Raw genomic sequence first — 20652 nt, 5'->3', positions numbered from 1 at the left:
CAGGATGGCGCCGATTCCCTGACTGGAGGCATCAACCTCCACCACGAACTGACGAGATGGGTCGGGCAAGGTAAGGATTGGAGCGGTGGTGAACCGCCTCTTCAGCTCCTGGAAGGCGGCTTCAGCCTCCGCCGTCCAGCGAAACGGAACTGTCGGGGAGGTGAGAGCGTGCAGGGGAGCCGCGGTGGCGCTGAAGCCTCGTATGAATCGTCTATAAAAGTTAGCAAATCCCAGAAATTGCTGCACTCTTTTGCGGCTATCCGGTACCGGCCATTGGGTCACCGCGCTTACTTTGGCTGGGTCCATCTGGACCTTCCCTGGGGCTATGATGAAGCCAAGGAACGATATCGTTTCTGCATGGAACTCGCTCTTTTCGGCCTTTACATAAAGTCGATGGTCCAGGAGCCGTTGCAGGACCGACTTAACATGACTCTCATGGGTCCTCAAATCTGGTGAATAAATTAAGATGTCATCCAAGTAAACGAAAACAAAGTGGTCTAAGAAATCACTCAGAACGTCATTGATCATGGCCTGGAAGACCGCGGGGGCATTGGTGAGGCCGAACGGCATTACCCGGTATTCAAAGTGTCCCCAGGGGGTGTTGAAGCCCGTCTTCCACTCATCACCTTCCCGAATGCGCACGAGGTGATACGCGTTACGCAAATCTAACTTGGTGAATACCCGAGCCTGCTGCAACTGATCAAACACGGCCGACATGAGTGGGAGGGGGTACCGATTCTTTATAGTGATCTGGTTGAGGGGACTGTAATCTATGCAGGGGCGCAGGGTTCCGTCTTTCTTCCCCACAAAGAAAAACCCGGCCCCTGCAGGCGATGATGACGGCATGATCAGACCCGCTTTAAGTGACGCGTCAATATAGTCATTTAAGGCCTTCTTTTCGGGGCCCGAAAGGGAATAAAGTCTCCCCTTGGGGATCGAAGCACCGAGCAATAGGTCTATGGCGCAGTCGTAGGGACGGTGGGGTGGTAAGGAGCTCGCCTTGGCTTTGCTAAATACCTCCGCAAGTTGATGGTAGCATTTGGGTACTTGGTTTAGATCCGGAGCTCTGAACTCTGGTTCAGGAGACGCAAAGTCCGAGGGAGAAGTGCATGGGGACTCGATCGAAGGGTTCGGTTTGACACACGATACTTGGCACTGGGATGCCCACCCCTTTATCTCCCCTGACTCCCAGTTTATTGCAGGGTTGTGGTGTTTTAGCCACGGATAACCGAGGATAAGTTTTTAATCAACGCAATAATTTACAACCGTTGACCAGTCGAAATAATCGTCGAAATTTGGCATCTGTGGCTGGAAGCAGACGCCGAGTTCGACGTTCCTCCCAAACGCCACACTCCCTCGCTTTTCAGGGCTACACAAAAAAACATATTTTTCAAAACAACGAGTTGTAATTACCTTGTACGCTCTAGACGGTCAAGTTGCAAGCTGAAAACAAAAATATTTGTCTTGTTAGTTGCCGTGTTACTAACCGCTGTGTCTTGTTTGCAAGCATTGCCGCTTTCCTACTTCCTGTTGCAAGTCACGCCCACGGATTATAATTTTGCCGTGAGTTCCGCCTATTGACATCATGTCCGCGTCACATGACTGCGACATAATATTATCTAAAACTGTTTGTGCGGTATTGTGTTGTTTTGTGCGGTATTGTGTTATTCTGTGCGGCGTCGTGTTGTTCTGTGCGGCGTCGTGTTGTTCAGTGCGGCGTCATGTTGTTCAGTATGGCATGGTGTAGTTCAGTGCGGCATGGTGTTGTTCAGTGCGGCATGGTGTTGTTCAGTGCGGCATGGTGTTGTTAAGTGCGGCATGGTGTTGTTCAGTGCGGCATGGTGTAGTTCAGTGCGGCATGGTGTTGTTCAGTGCGGCATGGTGCTCTTCAGTGCGGCATGGTGTTGTTCAGTGCGGCATGGTGTTGTTAAGTGCGGCATGGTGTAGTTCAGTGCGGGATGGTGTTGTTCAGTGCGGCATGGTGTTGTTCAGTGCGGCATGGTGTTGTTCAGTGCGGCATGGTGTTGTTCAGTGCGGGATGGTGTTGTTCAGTGCGGCATGGTGTTGTTCAGTGCGGCATGGTGTTGTTTAGTGCGGGATGGTGTTGTTCAGTGCGGCATGGTGTTGTTCAGTGCGGCATGGTGTTGTTCAGTGCGGCATGGTGTTGTTCAGTGCGGCATGGTGTTGTTCAGTGCGGCATGGTGTTGGTCAGTGCGGCATAATGTTGTTCAGTGTGGCATGATGTTGTTCAGTGCGGCATGGTGTTGTTCAGTGCGGCATAATGTTGTTCAGTGCGGCATAATGTTGTTCAGTGCGGCATAATGTTGTTCAGTGCGGCATAATGTTGTTCAGTGCGGGATGGTGTTGTTCAGTGCGGCATGGTGTTGTTCAGTGCGGCATGGTGTTGTTCAGTGCGGCATGGTGTTGTTCAGTGCGGCATGGTGTTGTTCAGTGCGGCATGGTGTTGTTCAGTGCGGCATGGTGTTGTTCAGTGCGGGATGGTGTTGTTCAGTGCGGGATGGTGTTGTTCAGTGCGGGATGGTGTTGTTCAGTGCGGCATGGTGTTCAGTGCGGGATAATGTTGTTCAGTGCGGCATGGTGTTGTTCAGTGCGGCATGGTGTTGTTCAGTGCGGCATAATGTTGTTCAGTGCGGCATAATGTTGTTCAGTGCGGCACCTAGCACCTAGAAGGTAAATAAATAGGAAGGAAGGACTCACCGGTGACGTCGTCGCCCACGTCCAAGCGTTGTACTTTGTATTTTCATCCTTCTGACAGTGGAAAACATATAGCCAACAAACACCGTGGAACCTAAACGAATGAAAGAAAACTATCATTTGGCCACAACCAACATTCACAGATACAACACAATGTGACGTGCGGTGTTGAGGTTAAAGGTTGAGTGAAGGGCCCTCGTTTTAAACTACTTTTTTGAAAAGGAGTGGGAACAAGTAAGACATATTTAATTTATTTATTGGGAAGTAGTAAGACTTATTAAATTTATTTAATCTACTTTTCTTCCCAGGCAAAATTTGATGTGCTGCAATTCCAAATTTCCAAAGTGAATGAAGGAATGAAATCCTTTAAATTATGATTTTGTATAAATACTAGGCATAAACACAAAATCTACGGCACAAAATGGGCAGACTTTACTTGTTTGAAAAGGACTGGTTACAAGACAGACTTTTTTAATTTATTTAATGGGAAGAAGACTTATTTAGTTTAATTGATCTATTTTTGTTCCCTGGCAAAATTCGATTTGCTGCAATTCCAAATTTCCAAAGTGAATGAAGGAATGAAGTCGTTTAAATTATGATTTTGTATAAATACTAGGCATAGACACAAAATTTACGGCACAAAACGGGCAGACTTTACTTGTTTGAAGAGGACTGGTTGCAAGACAGACTTTTCTGATTTATTTAATGGGAAGAAGACTTATTTAGTTTATTTAATCTCTTTTTGTTGCCTGGCAAAATTGGATTTGCTGAAATTGTATTTTGCCAAATCTTGACTTGAGACCTGATAGGAAGTATTAAACGCTCAGTTAAATCGATACAAGTTGGTAATAAGAGCGAGTAATGTTGGTTGAAGCGATGAATGAAGGTTAAAAGCAATTTAAATTATGACTTTGTATAAATACTAGATATTAACAGAACATCTACTGCGCAAAATGGGCAGAGTTTACTTGTTTGAGAAGGAGTGGCTTATTTAAGTTAAGATTTATTTAATCTGTTTGTTCCCAGGCAAAATTGGATGTGATGCAATTCCAAATTTCACCACATGATGGTGCCAAATTTTGACTTCATAGGACATATTCAACACTTAACTATTATGTTCAAGGTAATCAGATTTGTTTATTATTCTAATGGCCTTTTCAAAACTATTCTGGATTACTACTTTGGATCTATTCTACATTACTTGGCAACAACATACTCTGTAACAGATTAGGCAGTATAATCACATATGTTAACTTGAGAGTGCCCACACTCAATCTACTTATCGTGATGTGTTAAATCAATTACTGTTAGACATTATTATTCTGATAATCTACCAAATCTTTGAATTGAAGAATTTGTGATTTAATTAATAGCTTGTTGTTATGTTCAGGGTAATCAGACTTGTATATAATTCTAATGGCCTTCTTTTGAAAACTATTCTGAATTACAACTTTGGATCTTATATTACTTTGCAACAATATACTCGGTGACAGATTAGGCAGTATAATCACATATGTTAACTTCAGTGCCCACACTGTATTTATTTATGGTTATTTGTTAAATCAAGTACTGTTAGACATGAAATAGGAAGTGTTTAACATAAATGTTATGGCTACTCACCGTTGTAGCTCGCTCCTGGTCAATGATACGAGCCTCTTCTTGCAGTGGAAAACTTGCAGCCAACAAACACCGTGGAACCTAAAGGAATGAAATTAAACATTAACATTTCGCCTGGACCAATATTCACACGTACAACGCAACGCGGCTACACTTCTGCTAGCGCCTCAGCTACACGTTGCTATTACAAACGTAAATCTCTTTAAACACAATGAGTGTTACTTACCGTGTACGCTGTAGACGGTCCAGTTGCAAGCAGAAAATAAAGATATTTCTGTTGATATTCGTCGTTGCTCAGTGGCTCACGGCCATCGCGCCAACAGATTTGAATTTTGGTGGAAGTTCAGCCAATTACGTCATATCCGCGGCACATGACTGCGACGTAATACCCGCTTATCTGAAACGGCAGTTAAAAGTAGAGTTACATCAAGTTTTCTTTTTTAATCAACCCAATCATTTACAACCGTTGACCAGAAAGAATCGTCGAAATTCGACGTTCCCCCCAAACGCCACACTCACTCGCTTTTCAGGGCAACAAAAGTACTTCTTTTTAAAAACGATGAGTTGTACTTACCGTGTACGCTCTGGACGGTCCAGTTGCAAGCAGTAAATAAAAATATTTCTCTCGTTAGTCGTATGTTACCATCCGCTGTGTCTTTGTCAACATCGCCATTTTCCTACTTCCTGTTGCGAGCCACGCCCACGGATTTAAATTCTGGCGGAAGAGCCCGCCCATTGGCGTCGTTTTCGCGTATAGCAAATCCGATTGGTTGGGAAGGGGGCGCGGTTATGCAGCCGAGGGGTCCTGTGATCGGTGGGATGTAAAGTAGGCGTCGACGTCACGTCCGCGTCACGTGACCACGACGTGGCAGACGTCATATAGCAACCGCTGTTTTGTTTAGTAGACTTACAGTTGTTATGCATTGACATAATGGCGCACACTCCAAATAGATTTAAATAAATTAAATAATTCTTCTGCCCACTCCCTTTTAAACAAGTTAACTCTCCCCGCGGATTTGAATTCCGGCGGAAGTTCTTACAGTTGTTATGCGTTGACATAATGGCGCACTGGTTAGCATGTCCACCTCTTAAGCATGATGTTGCGGGTTCGACGCCTGATCAATGTTAGCATGGAGTGAGCTGAAGTGCATGGCGCTGAAGATTTGAATCTTTGAAATGCGCTGAGGTCTGACGTATCAGGCAGAATGGTTTGCCATCACGTTCAACAAAAAATAGAAACTTTCCCACTCTGATAAAAACGTCCTGTGTTCATCTACATATTTTCGTTTTGCTGTGCATCTTTTCCCTGCCATTTCGAGAGCCCAATTGACACTAATAGTTTACTGGAATGTGTTTGCCCATCCTACTTTGTGGAATTTCACCACATGCGCTTTTGACGAAAATACTAAATTGAACTCAAGTGAAGCCAACACGCACAACCCCCCCCCCCCCCCCCCCACACACACACACACACACACCTACACACACACACACAAATGTTGATATGAACATAAAAGAGCCGCATGCGGTTCGGGAGTTGCGGCTTGGCCAAACCTGTACTATACAACTTTATTTGTGTAAAATTTTCACAACAGCTGTCACACAAACAAAGCGGGAAAAACCGAAGACGTGCGTGTTCCGCCCACGCTGGATTTATTTGCACCTTTGAAAAGACACCGTATTGCCGCAGATGTGGCAAAGAGTACTTTTGGGCATCTGAGACGGAAGGATGTCCAAAGCATCACGTCACCTGCTCTGGTAGGAATGGTGGTGGGACGTTGAGGTCAACCGCTTTGGGGTTGGCTGAATCTTTGGTCGCAGGATGCCACACACTTGAAGACAGAAGCAGAAAAGCAGAGCTAAATGCAAAATGTACTCACCGGTGACTCCAATTTTTTCCCCCCCTGAAGAAATGGATGGACGGGTGGCCCCGGCTGGCCGGTGGGACTCTTGTTATTCTGACCCTTTTTAGTGCGCGTTTGGGGCAACAACCGTTTTTTGTGGCGCTCTCTTCTGGTTCAAGAGTGCCCTGCATGTGAATTTGCCTTTCCTGCCTTCTGATTGGATGAGCGCCGGTGTGACGCGGTGCCTCTGTCACCGTGGCGGGGGGTATACGTCGGCATCGGAGCGTCTGCCAACGTCTGAGACCGGCTGGCAGTGTATCGGAGGTGTCGAGTGCGGTGCCGCTGGAGCTCACTCACCAGCTGGTGTTAGGGCCACAGAATGAAGGCCAAGGAGAAGACTAGAAAGAGAAACAGAAACTTCTCCTCCAATTGTTTGATTTGTCTCTTCTGAGCTTCGATGAATTCTTTCAGCTCTTTGTTCCTCTAGGACGGACAAATGGAAAGTAGCCTTCAAAAGCCAGTAAGCGTGCAAGTAAGTGCCGGGCTGGCTTTGGGCCCTTACCTGTTGCGCGCTGTGCAGCAGATCCATTCTCTCTTGGAGGATGCAAGCGTCGCGCTCCCTCAACTCCCACATCAGGGCTCGCTTCCATTGGTCCACGGCGCTCCTAAGCTCTTGTCTCTGATCCGCCGTCAGCACGTCATTCACGCCAGCGTGGCTGGCTTTTTCGCCGTCCGTGGCGGGGCAGTCCCGCTGCGGTAGCGCCTCGTACAACATGGCCTCCAGCTCCATGATCCTCTGGGCCGCAATCCTCGTCCATCAGTGGTCCGGCGGGAGATTTGAGGGCGGCTTACCTTATGAGCCTGGTCCATGGAACGCTTCCTGAAGTCCAACTCTTCATCCAGGTAGCCCTTCTGGTTGCAGAACATATCCCAGCACAGCTCAAGGTCAGAATTGTTGGGGCACATTGCCCCGAGTTCCCCTTGGCTGATGTCGCGTGTCTGTCTACCTTCTCACTTTCAATGTCCAACATCTTCTGTTGAAGTGCTGACTTGGTCACTTTGATGTATTCTAACCACTGAGGAAAGGCTGCTGTCACATAAGCAGAATGCGAGAGCGTGCGTGGACGTGCGCGTTACCTTCTCGGCTAGGGTGGGAAGGGTCCTGGCGTGAATCACGACCACCTGCTCCTCGTTGGTGAGATTCTGCAAGAGCCCAAAGGCACAGCGTCAACAAGGTTCTTTCAGCGCAAAGCCTTCCAAAAGTCACATTTGAGCCGCCGAGTCTCGTGGAGTGCGAACATAAGGAGTTCGACATACACTTACGCCGTTATCGCCCAGGATGTCCAGCTTCTTCATCAGATCACTGATGACGATGTCCTGGGGAAAGGCGCAAGGAGCAATGTAAGGTGTTCTGGGACCTCAGGTTAAGGTTAGGGTTGCGAGGGACGCCTTACGTACGCTCACGCCGTCGGCCTCGCAGTAGATCTGCAAAGGGCTGAGGCCGTCTGGGAAACGGACTTGCAGAAACTTCAAGACGGGGGAGCGCCACTCCCTCTCCTGAAAGGCAGAGGCATGCATCCGTCCGTCCGTCCGTCCGTCCGTCCGTCCGTCCGTCCGTCACATCTCTGGCCTCAACACGCTTGTGCGAGTCTTCCCACCTCCAGCTCCAGGATGCGGAACTCAAGCAGTTCGTTTTGGTCTCGGATATCCTGGATGTGCTCTTTCAGACGCGCTTCTTCCGCCTCCATCCGCCTGACCTGAAAAGACAGTCAGACCTCATCTGCAGGGCTTCCGGACGGGTGTGACGCCAAGCGACTCCGCCCAGCGCCTTTCTTTCCGTCACCTTTTCGGCCAACTGCTGATTGCTCTGACGCAGCAGCTGCTTCTCCTCCACCCACTTGACATTCTAGAAGAGACAAACGCGTGGACAGCTTTGGAATGTTGTGTCATTTTCATCCACAAATTCTTTGGTTGACTGGAAAATGACATTTGCTTTTCTCCGCATTTTCCCAGCCACGTTCAGGGGGGGGGGGGGGGGGGGTTGTTCCAGTAATGCCAGACGAATGAGTGACTGAAGAATGTAGCTATTTTGTCTGAGAAAAAGGTGTGCTCATTGATAAGCTTACCTGTCCTTGTTGCTTCAGCGCTGACTCCAGATCTGCTACTCTGCTTTGATAGTGACCCATTTCTACTGTCATGTAACATGGGGGGAAGAGATGGTGCAAATGGTAAAATATGGATTGTTCACAGGAATAAATTGGCAGAGCTGAAATTCCAAATTTGTCCAAAAGATGGCGCCAGACCAAAACATGAGACCAAAAAAGGGGCCAAAATAAGCTAAGCAAGTTAAAATAGAAATAAAACAGGAACACGGTGTCGGATTGTGAGTCACGCATGGACGCACAAATGTGATTTTTACTTTTTGATTTCTTTGCTTGGCTAAAAATGTATTCTGTAACAGCTTAAAGCAATATTGTTAGTCAATTCGATCAAGGGACCCGTCACTATGAGAATAGTGGCGTGACATAAATTGTTTGGAGAAGCACAAATGTGATTTTTACTTCTTGATTTCTTTGCTTGGCTAAAAATTGATTCCCTCTTTCATGAACTGTGTTTTGCAATCGAATTGTTCTGGGATTGAATGATTTTATTAACACGGGTATCAGTGGGTGAAATTGTTCGGTTTCTGGAGTGATTAAGATTTGTAATTCTATTTCATGTTTCTTCAATAAATGTGTTGTGTATATTCATCTACTTTGTTGTGCGCTGATTTGTACTGAATGTACAATCGATGGTTCGGGGTTGATTTGACAATTTGATTAATGTGCGGGGGGTTATTATGGTATAACATAGGACCGTAATAAATAAAAGTAACATCAGACAATTTTAGAGAATTGAATAACTTTCGTAGTTATTTGAGACACGAGTGAATTTCAATCCGTTTGAAAGTTTGCTTCGTCTGAATAAATTAACGGAAGTGTTTGAATCGGATTATCGGTTTGGTGTAGAACTGAAAGTAATTTAATTATTTGAAGGGCGCAGGCCCGTTTCCCCTTTTGACGGGCCGCGTAAAAAGTAACTCCGAACATGTTAGAGAATTAAATAACCTTCGTAGATATTTAAGGGAAGAGTGAATTTCGTCAAAAGTGAATTCGTTTGAAAATTTACTTCCTCTAAATAAAATAACGACGATGGTTAAAATAGATCATTTGAGTTGGTGAAGGATAAAAGTATTTCGATTGTCCGTCGGGCGCGGCCCAGTTCTTAATTTTGTCGGGCCGCGTCAAAAGTTAAACAGGACACGATCGAAAAATAGACTTGCCTTCCAAATTAATTACTGGGCAAATCTAAATAGAGTAAGACATTTTTATTCGTTTTAAGAAAGTTGTTATTCTTTTTAAAGCAATCAAGTGGGGTGAAGCACGCCGACAGTTAAGTGCTAGATCTACATATAAGAAGTTTGAATTAATAACGTAAAGTGCATTAATTTTCTCCTTAAATGCTATTATTGTCACACTTTTATTAATTCGATTCTCTTTCGAATAAACAAGTTGGTCGGCTCGCTGCTTGAGCGACCAAGTAGAACGGACCCATATCAACATTTACTTCGGCAAAACTAGTGCTAGGGTGCGCTATACAAACGAATCCCTGAGGTCTTAACAAAGACATCTAAAAATATCCGTAACATAATAAGAACTTCAAACATTAGCGGGGAGCCATCAATACGATGCGGTCACTTCGAAGTCTTGCCTCGAATTGAGTTACTCGGCTCGAGCTTAGGGTGACTTGAGAGGGATTGGCGTCGTACAGAAATTAGATTGATTCCGGTGGAGTTAATTTAACTCGGGTGGTTAGATTACGGACGAATCTCCGAACCCGGCTAAGACAAACCCGTTACCGGGAAGCCGGGGGCACCTTATTGAAAGAGGTGCGTTTGACACTATCATCAGCTTTTCTCTGGTCTGAAAGGAGGAGGAGGGAGGCTCCTCCTCCTCCTTTCAGACCAGAGAACACCCGAGGCTGGGTGAGAACGGGGAGGCTGCGACCCGGCCGGGGGTTGCGGGAAGGGGCGCCACCTTGATCTCCTTCTCGGCGTCGTAGTCCCCTCCGCTGGTCTGGGCTAGCAGAGCGTAGGCTCGTTGCAGCGCTTGATATTCTTGCGTCAGCTGGCGGTAGCGAAGCTCCGCCTCCTCATGCACACACCAATGCAACACAGCACTAGTACCAGAATCAGTCAGACCGGCGACAAAGCACCCGCGACGCAAAGACGAGTCCGATTCCAGGCTGAAGAGGAATGTTTGGCGCCAATACGCTGGCAGAAATGGCGGGCTACCTCTTCGGGTTCCGTGTCGGGGGTTCTGTCGGTGTGAAAAGACAAGGACGATCCGTCCGAGTCCACCAACACGTCTTCGTCGTAGCCGTAAAATGTTTCGATGACCTGCGGGCGCGGAAGCAAACATCTCTCTGAACAAACTGAAGCGACACCTCACGATGAATCGACGAGAGGAACGATAGCGAGAAAAAGGCCATTTCATCTTGCGCAACACCAAGCAGCCGCAAACAAACAGACTCACCTTGCAGGACCTCACGCTTTGTTCCTCCTCAGAGATTGTCGACGTCGGTATCGTAGCAGCAAATCTCTCTCCTGTCGACACAAATAATCCGCCTTTGAGATTCTTTGGATGCAAAGGGAACGAACGGCTCCGGCGCAGAAACAAACGCGACTCACGATGACATTTCTGACATGAGCTCCTGTCTCCAGAGCCTGAAAAACCCGTCACCGGCGATGATTGGAGGGACGCTCGTCTTTTCCAAAAGTGACAACTACAGGGTGTGTCAGGGTTTTCCAGATTATCTTTATCGTATGATTATGTTGCTTTGACTTTGACTGCAACCTGTAATAAATAATATTATTTATCCCTTATTTATCCTTATCGCTTATCCCTTCCTACACAAAGTCGTAAAACATCCCTTGCTATGTTTTGACTAGAGGTCAAGGGCTTTCTCTATTCAATCCACTCTTACACCCACCCTGTTTCTCTTAATAAAAATGCTCGTGCAGGAGCCGAGAGTCAGACTTCATTCGTACAACGGATGGACTCTCCACCTGCAGGTGTCCAAAAGAACTTACTTGTCTCCCGTGTGGTTCTTGCAAAATAAGTTGGAGCGAGCGCAACTCTAACAGGGTGCATTTTGCCACTAGCTGCCTACGGACAATGACGTCGCGCTCGCGGCTCATGGTTGACGGGCTGAGCAGCCGGGCGAGTCCGTCGTTTTCAGCGCACAGCGACTGGCAAAGGCGCTGACAAAACGGGAGCTTTGAGCTGCTGAAAACGGCAAAACAAGTCTAAAGCGTGTTCAAACGCGTGCGCACAATGCTCCTGCTTGAAAGGTCGGAATTTAAGGGGCCAATTTTTTGGATGGCGGCCGCCGGCCAAGCTTTGGACGGAAAAGGTTTCCTGGCGACAGCGAGCGAGCGCGGCGCCGCCGTACGTGCACCGAGTCACCTGCCTGAAGACCTTGGACAAGTCGTCGATGATGTGCCGCTGCTCCACAACTTGAAGGAACTCCATTTCACCGTCCTGCTGGCCGCAACCGCGCTCCAGGTCATTGAGCGAACTAGGCCTTCTCTGTGGAACACAAATGCAGTGGACTCTGTTGGCACGCCGCCGTTGTCCGCGTCGACTTACCAAGCTTGCCATCTCCTCGTTCTCCTGGGTGACAAAGCGCACTTTGTTTTCAAGGCGACACAGCACCAGTGAGAGTTCTTCATTCTTCCTGCTCAGGCGTTTGTTTTTGTACAGGAGTGGCAGAAACTGGCTTTCTGTTTCTCTCAGTCGCTTAAGCTGCAAGCATGAAGTGCGGGATGCGAAAGACGCACAACACGCGGGCCAGAACGTATCCATTCCTTTTGCATCGGTTTGAACGGAATCGTGGCTTTGGCTCCCAATAAAAGACATCTACCAGGCAACCGACTCGCCGCGCCGCTCAACTAATAAGCAAGCGCAATGGGTGCCTTGCTGGATGGCGCGCATCAAACGTAGCGCAAACCTTCAAGCGTGCCGTCAATAAATTACCAGTTCATTGCGCTCTTCAGAAAGCAGGGCGTTTCGATCCTCCAGTTTCCTGATGACTGCGCTGAGCTCAGCGATTTTCAGATGAAACCTTCGCGTGTCCCGATCCTCCTGAGACTGAAAACGCCCCGCAACACACACACACAACCACTCGTTCAAAGTTCAAAACTGTTTTTGTGCTACCTTCCTCCAGCAACGAACTAAGTCATGCGTACTGCAAGTGTGTGATGAGGTGGCTTACGCTATGAAGAGGATTGCTAGTAGCGCCGTTGACCCCACTTCCAGGGTAGTTTAGGCCCGCCCTTTGGGAATCCCTCAGGGCAGCGATCTGCTGCTCGGCAGCCTGAGTCTGCAGCTGAAGGCGGTGGACGTGGCCGGCCCCAGGGATTTATCCAAAACACTAACCGCTCTGTCTTTCAGCTTGATCTCATCCATCTGGATGTACAAACGGGGAGCGCTCAGGCAGGCGGGCAAACTCATTTGCCAGAATTGTGACAAAAACAAAGAGAGCAACCGGCCAATTTTTATCTTGAATCGACTAGAACACCATTGCTCTGACAAAAGCGAAGCGAGCAACCGGACATTTTCTTCTTGTGAAATAGAATAGAATAGAATGCCTTAGGTGTCATTGCACTGCAGGTATACAACGAAATTGGGAACATAGCCACGCACCGCGCATCTGATCAGTCCTACCAGTCGGCGGATCTCCCTCTCGCAGTCTCTCTTGGTTCGGCTCAGCTCCTCCCGATGCTGGTGATGAGCCGATCGGAGCTCGGCCGCTCGGGACTGCCAGGCCTGCTGGGCCGCTGCCAGGGCTTCTTCCGCGCTCCTGGTGGAGGCGACACCGCTCGGTCTCCCGACACCGCCGCGTCTCCTCCACTTCCGCCAGCAAAGCGCCCCCGCTCCTCACCTGAGCAGACATTGCGCCACATCGGGCCGTTGAGACCGCAACGGAGCGCCGCGACGCTTACTGGGGACAAGCTACACAATACGGTAGCGGCCGCATCGGAGCCCGACGTGGCGTGCGGATAGTCAGACACGGATTGAGCGGATCACCTTGTCCATGGAGCCGTCCCTCAGGCTGAGGACCAAGGCATTCAGTCGCTGGATCTCTCCATCTTTGATTTTGATCACTCTCATCAGCTCCATTTCATGCTGCCGCAGTAATGTCTCCCTGGTAACGGCTAACTCTTTCTGCTTCTCCTCATGGAGTTTGCTTTTGAGTTCCGTCATGGCGGTGGTGGCACGGTGGTGCTCCGCCCGCAGGTCCTGACTTCTCTCTCTCTCCAGACAGCTGACCTGACATGACTTTATTGTCATCTTGTCTGCACATGGTGCATACAAAACGAAATTTCGTTGCACACGGCTTACAACAAAGTAGTGATATTGCAGTTGAATAGAAGTAACATATCCTATGAAAATATATATATACATATACTGTATATATATATATATTACAAATAAGTATAAAGTGCAGCAGTGCTAATTATGCAATAGTGCAAGTAGGCAAAACAGTATTCAAGAGTGTGCAGAGGAATGCTAAACCATGTATTAAACTTCTATTTAAAGGGTTTACACAAGTTCAGTAAAGTTGGTAGTGCGAGATAGTGCAAGATAGAGGTCCGTAGTGTCATAAAGTACAGTTCTGTGAATGTGTGATGCAGAGTTCAGTTTAGAGCTCAACAGTTCTAATGTTCAACAGTCTGATGACAGCAGGGAAAAAGCTGTTGCAGAACCTGGTGGACCTGCAGCGGATTGTGCGAAACCTCTTCCCAGAGGGCAGCAGGGAGAACAGTCCATGGTGGGGGTGTGATGGGTCATTGATGATGTTACGGGCACGGGACATGCAGCGCTGAGATGAAATGTCCTGAATGGAGGGAAGAGGAGCCCCTATGATCCTCTCTGCTGTCCTCACCACTCTCCTCACGTTCTTCCAATCGGAGGCGGTGCAGCCTCCACACCACACAGAGAGTCAGCTTGTCAGAATGCTCTCTATGGTGCTCCTGTAGAACGTCCTCATGATGGGTGGGGGCAGGTGGGCTCTCCTCATCCTCCGCAGGAAGTACAAGCGCTTCTGTGCCCTCTTGATCAGTGCCGTAGTGTTCATAGTCCAGGTGAGGTCTTCTGTGATGTGGACCCCCAGGAATTTGGTGCTGCTGACCACCTCCACAGCTGAGCTGTTGATGATCAGTGGAGCGTGGTGAGGCTGGTTTTTCCTGAAGTCGACGATGATCTCCTTCATCTTCTCCACATTCAGGATCAGGCTGTTGTCTCTGCACCAGCCCACCAGCTGCTCCACCTCCTCTCTGTAGTCCAGGTCGTTGTTGTCTCTGATGAGCCCCACCACCGTTGTGTCGTCTGCGAACTTCACGATGTGATTGGTGGTGAACCTGGGGACGCAGTCGTGTGTCATCAGGGTGAACAGCAGGGGGCTCAGGACGCAGCCCTGAGGGGAGCCTGTGCTGAGGGTGATGACATCAGAGGTGTTCTGTCCGACCCGGACTGACTGAGGTCTGTTGGTGAGGAAGTCTAGCAGCCAGTTGCGAAGGGGGGTGTTGAAGCCCAGGTGTTCCAATTTTCCTACTAGATGCTGTGGGATGATGGTGTTAAACGCTGAGCTGAAGTCCAGGAACAGCATCCGAACATGGGTGTTCTTCTCCTCCAGGTGAGCCAGGCTCAGGTGAAGAACGGAGGAGATGGCGTCCTGAGTGGAGCGGTTTTGCCGGTCGGCAAACTGGAACGGGTCAAATAATGGGGGTAGTCTGGAAACGATGTGATCTTTAAGCAGCCTTTCGAAGCACTTCATCATGACCGGAGTCATTGCAACAGGCCGGTAATCATTAAATGAGGTGATTTGAGGTTTCTTCGGCACCGGAATGATGGAGGCAGTCTTAAAGCACGCTGGCACTGTGGCTTGGCCCAGCGAGGTGTTAAAAATGTCTGTGATGACCCCAGCCAGCTGACTTGCACATTCCCTGAACACACGCCCAGGAATGTTGTCGGGGCCAGGGGCCTTACGGGGGTTGACTCTCCTCAGGGTCTTCAACACATCGGCGGAGTCAAGGCAGAGTACCTCCTATTCCTGATGGGGGACAGTTTTAACTGCTGGAGTGCCGTTTAGTGCCTCGAACCTCCCAAAGAAGTTATTTAGACCATTTAGAAAGTCAGCATCAACTTCACCCACCGGGGGGGGAGGGTGAGTTGTAGTCTGTAATCGCCCGTATGCCTTGCCACATACTCCTGGTGTTGTTGGCGTCGTGGAAACGATCCTGAATTTTTCGACTGTGGTCTCGCTTCGCTACCCTGATGGCACGGTTCAAGTTGGCTCTCGCTGTCCTCAGTGTCTCCTTGTCGCCAGACTTGAAGGCAGAGTTCCGCGCTCGTAGCGTTTGACGTACCTCCTCAGTCATCCAGGGTCATTGGTTGCCCCGGGTGATGATATTCTTAGTGGTGCTGACGTCCTCGGTGCATTTGTTGACGTAGGCTGACACAGTCATGGCACACGCATGTCAAATCTACATCGGGGAAACTGGGAGGGAGGGAGGGAGGGAGGGCGGGAGGGAGGCAAGCAGGGAGGCAGGCAGGCAGGGAGGCAGGCAGGGAGGCAGGCAGGGAAGCAGGCAGGGAGGAAGGCAGTGTCTGTCTGTTGAGGTTTTCACCTTGTTCTTCTCCTGCTGAAGTTCTAACTGGACGTCCATCAGTTTGGCTCTCAGCTCGTCATTGGCGGCCTGAAAGGCGTCCGTTCGCTCCGCCTTGACCCGCCCTGCCGGAGCTCGTTTGGACATCTCTTACTCGAGTCTCGCCCGGTCGTCAGTCAGAGATCACAACATTTGTACCTGGAGAGCACAAACGCAGCGCTGTTTTCCACTGGCTTCGGACTCAACTTCAATCGGTACCGTAACGTACAACATCATAAACATAGATCTAGCTTGACTTATTCATTGAATAAATGCATTTGGTTATTCAAAACTGCATCACGCAACATAGCGTGACCGAGACGGCCGTTATCCACCTGCGTGAAGTTATTTGGTGAAATGAATGAGATGTTTAAGACACCATCGTTCTGTCTCTATGTAGATGAAGGGAAATAATCGATTGCTGAAGGTCCAAAGGTGTTGTGATAAAAAAATAAAAATATTAGTGACATATTTGTGATAAACATATTAGGCAGGATAATCACATATGTTAACTTGACTGCCCACACTGTATTTATTTATGGTTATTTGTTAAATCGAGTACTGTTAGACATGAAATAGGAAGTGTTTAACATAAATGGACGACGAAAGGGGTACTCACCATTGTAGCTCCTGCTGGTCAATGATACGAGCCTCTTCTTGCAGTGGAAAACATACAGCCAACAAACACCGTGGAACCTAAAGGAAGGAAATTAAACATTAACATTTAGCCTCAACCAACATTCACAGATACAACGCAACGCAAACTACACAAACGTAAATCTTTTTAAACACAATGAGTTGTACTTACCGTGTACGCTCTAGACGGTCCACTTGCAAGCAGAAAATAAAGATATTTCTGTTGATAATCGTCGTGTTTGTATCCGTTGTCTCGCTCAAGGCCATTGCGCCCACAGATTTGAATTTTGGCCAGAGTTCAGCCTATTGACGTCATTTCCGCGGTGTAATACCCGCATATCTGAAACGGCAAAGTTAAGAGTAGAGTTAAATAAAGTTTTTAATCAACGCAATAATTTACAAACGTTGACCAGTCGAAATAATCGTCGAAATTTGGCGTCTGTGGCTGGAAGCAGACGCCGAGTTCGACGTTCCTCCCAAATGCCACACTCCCTCGCTTTTCAGGGCTACAAAAAAACATATTTTTCAAAACAATGAGTTGTAATTACCTTGTACGCTCTAGACGGTCAAGTTGCAAGCTGAAAACAAAAATATTTGTCTTGTTAGTCGTCGTGTTACTAACCGCTGTGTCTTGTTTGCCAGCATTGCCGCTTTCCTACTTCCTGTTGCAAGCCACGCCCACGGATTATAATTTTGCCGTGAGTTCCGCCTATTGACGTCATGTCCGCGTCGCATGACTGCGACGTGATATTATCTAAAACTGTTTGTGCGGCATGGTGTTGTTCTGTGCGGTATTGTGTTATTCTGTGCGGCGTCGTGTTGTTCTGTGCGGCGTAGTGTTGTTCAGTGCGGCGTCGTGTTGTTCAGTGCGGCATGTTGTTGTTCAGTGCGGCATGTTGTTGTTCAGTGCGGCATGGTGTTGTTCACTGCGGCATGGTGTTGTTAAGTGCGGCATGGTGTTGTTCAGTGCGGCATGGTGTTGTTCAGTGCGGCATGGTGTTGTTCAGTGCGGGATGGTGTTGTTCAGTGCGGCATGGTGTTGTTCAGTGCGGCATGGTGTTGTTCAGTGCGGCATGGTGTTGTTCAGTGCGGCATGGTGTTGTTCAGTGCGGCATGATGTTGTTCAGTGCGGCATAATGTTGTTCAGTGCGGCATAATGTTGTTCAGTGCGGCATAATGTTGTTCAGTGCGGCATGGTGTTGTTCAGTGCGGGATGGTGTTGTTCAGTGCGGCATGGTGTTGTTCAGTGCAGCATGGTGTTGTTCAGTGCGGCATGGTGTTGTTCAGTGCGGCATGGTGTTGTTCAGTGCGGGATGGTGTTGTTCAGTGCGGGATGGTGTTGTTCAGTGCGGGATGGTGTTGTTCAGTGCGGCATGGTGTTCAGTGCGGCATAATGTTGTTCAGTGCGGCATAATGTTGTTCAGTGCGGCATAATGTTGTTCAGTGCGGCATAATGTTGTTCAGTGCGGCATAATGTTGTTCAGTGCGGCATAATGTTGTTCAGTGCGGCATAATTTTGTTCAGTGCGGGATGGTGTTGTTCAGTGCGGCATGGTGTTGTTCAGTGCGGCATGGTGTTGTTCAGTGCGGCATGGTGTTGTTCAGTGCGGCATGGTGTTGTTCAGTGCGGCATTGAGTTGTTCAGTGCGGCATGGTGTTGTTCAGTGCGGCATGGTGTAGTTCAGTGCGGCATGGTGTAGTTCAGTGCGGCATGGTGTTGTTCAGTGCGGCATGGTGTTGTTCAGTGCGGGATGGTGTTGTTCAGTGCGGGATGGTGTTGTTCAGTGTGGGATGGTGTTGTTCAGTTTGGCATGGTGTTGTTCAGTGCGGCATGGTGTTGTTCAGTGCGGCATGGTGTTGTTCAGTGCGGCATGGTGTTGTTCAGTGCGGCATGGTGTTGTTAAGTGCGGCATGGTGTTGTTCAGTGCGGCATGGTGTTGTTCAGTGCGGCATGGTGTTGTTCAGTGCGGGATGGTGTTGTTCAGTGCGGCATGGTGTTGTTCAGTGCGGCATAATGTTGTTCAGTGCGGCATAATGTTGTTCAGTGCGGCATAATGTTGTTCAGTGCGGCATAATGTTGTTCAGTGCGGCATAATGTTGTTCAGTGCGGCATAATGTTGTTCAGTGCGGCATAATGTTGTTCAGTGCGGGATGGTGTTGTTCAGTGCGGCATGGTGTTTTTCAGTGCGGGATGGTGTTGTTCAGTGCGGGATGGTGTTGTTCAGTGCGGGATGGTGTTGTTCAGTGCGGCATGGTGTTGTTCAGTGCGGCATGGTGTTGTTCAGTGCGGCATGGTGTTGTTCAGTGCGGCATGGTGTTGTTCAGTGCGGGATGGTGTTCAGTGCGGCATGGTGTTCAGTGCGGCATAATGTTGTTCAGTGCGGCATAATGTTGTTCAGTGCGGCATGGTGTTGTTCAGTGCGGCATAATGTTGTTCAGTGCGGCATAATGTTGTTCAGTGCGGTATATTGTTGTTCAGTGGGGCATACTGTTGTTCAGTGCGGCATGGTGTTGTTCAGTGCGGGATGGTGTTGTTCAGTGCGGCATGGTGTTGTTCAGTGTGGCATGGTGTTGTTCAGTGCGGCATGGTGTTGTTCAGTGCGGCATTGTGTTGTTCAGTGCGGCATTGTGTTGTTCAGTGTGGCATGGTGTTGTTCAGTGCGGCATGGTGTAGTTCAGTGCGGCATGGTGTAGTTCAGTGCGGCATGGTGTTGTTCAGTGCGGCATGGTGTTTTTCAGTGCGGGATGGTGTTGTTCAGTGCGGGATGGTGTTGTTCAGTGCGGGATGGTGTTGTTCAGTGCAGGATGGTGTTGTTCAGTTTGGCATGGTGTTGTTCAGTGCGGCATGGTGTTGTTCAGTGCGGCATGGTGCTGTTCAGTGCGGGATGGTGTTGTTCAGTGCGGGATGGTGTTGTTCAGTGCGGGATGGTGTTGTTCAGTGCGGCATGGTGTTGTTCAGTGCGGCATGGTGTTGTTCAGTGCGGCATGGTGTTGTTCAGTGCGGCATGGTGTTGTTCAGTGCGGCATGGTGTTGTTCAGTGCGGGATGGTGTTCAGTGCGGGATGGTGTTGTTCAGTGCGGGATGGTGTTGTTCAGTGCGGCATGGTGTTGTTCAGTGCGGCATAATGTTGTTCAGTGCGGCATAGTGTTGTTCAGTGCGGCATGGTGTTGTTCAGTGCGGCATGGTGTTGTTCAGTGCGGCATGGTGTTGTTCAGTGCGGCATGGTGTTGTTCAGTGCGGCATGGTGTTGTTCAGTGCGGCATGGTGTTGTTCAGTGCGGCATGGTGTTGTTCAGTGCGGCATGGTGTTGTTCAGTGCGGCATGGTGTTGTTCAGTGCGGCATGGTGTTGTTCAGTGCGGGATGGTGTTGTTCAGTGCGGGATGGTGTTGTTCAGTGCGGCATGGTGTTCAGTGCGGCATAATGTTGTTCAGTGCGGCATAATGTTGTTCAGTGCGGCATGGTGTTGTTCAGTGCGGCATAATGTTGTTCAGTGCGGCATAATGTTGTTCAGTGCGGTATAATGTTGTTCAGTGCGGCATAATGTTGTTCAGTGGTGCATGGTGTTGTTCAGTGCGGTATAATGTTGTTCAGTGCGGCATAATGTTGTTCAGTGCTGCATGGTGTTGTTCAGTGCGGCATGGTGTTGTTCGGTGCGGCATGGTGTTGTTCAGTGCGGCATGGTGTTGTTCAGTGCGGTATCGTGTTGTTCAGTGCGGTATCGTGTTGTTCAGTGCGGTATCGTGTTGTTCAGTCCGGTATCGTGTTGTTCAGTGCGGTATCGTGTTGTTCAGTGCGGTATCGTGTTGTTCAGTGCGGTATCGTGTTGTTCAGTGCGGTATCGTTGTGTTGTTCGTATTGTGTTGTGTTGTTCGTAATGTGTTGTGTTGTTTGTATTGTGTTGTTGGTATTGTGTTGTGTTGTTCGTATTTTGTTGTGTTGTTCATATTGTGTTGAGTTGTTCATATTGTGTTGAGTTGTTCGTATTGTGTTGTGTTGTTCGTATTGTGTTGCCTCTAACACTTAGCTTCTAACACTTAGCCTCTAGCACATAGAAGGTAAATAAATAGGAAGGAAGGACTCACCGGTGA

The 20652-nt window shown here is 48.6% G+C and overlaps 1 long non-coding RNA gene across 1 annotated transcript; it reads right to left on the bottom strand.

Annotated features, from left to right (window-relative positions):
• Positions 1 to 2724: 2724 nt before the first annotated feature.
• On the bottom strand, positions 2725 to 4721 carry LOC137839954 (uncharacterized). The gene is made up of 3 exons (XR_011086344.1): positions 4559 to 4721; positions 4336 to 4413; positions 2725 to 2809 (listed from the first exon to the last, which is right to left on the bottom strand). It is a non-coding gene; the product is annotated as an uncharacterized lncRNA (long non-coding RNA).
• Between the last annotated feature and the right edge of the window lie 15931 nt (positions 4722 to 20652).

Source organism: Syngnathus scovelli, unplaced genomic scaffold, assembly GCF_024217435.2.
Source record: "Syngnathus scovelli strain Florida unplaced genomic scaffold, RoL_Ssco_1.2 HiC_scaffold_28, whole genome shotgun sequence".
Taxonomy (NCBI): Eukaryota; Metazoa; Chordata; class Actinopteri; order Syngnathiformes; family Syngnathidae; genus Syngnathus; species Syngnathus scovelli.
Note: the sequence above shows the minus strand (reverse complement) of the source record. Positions and strands in the feature narration are given on the sequence as shown.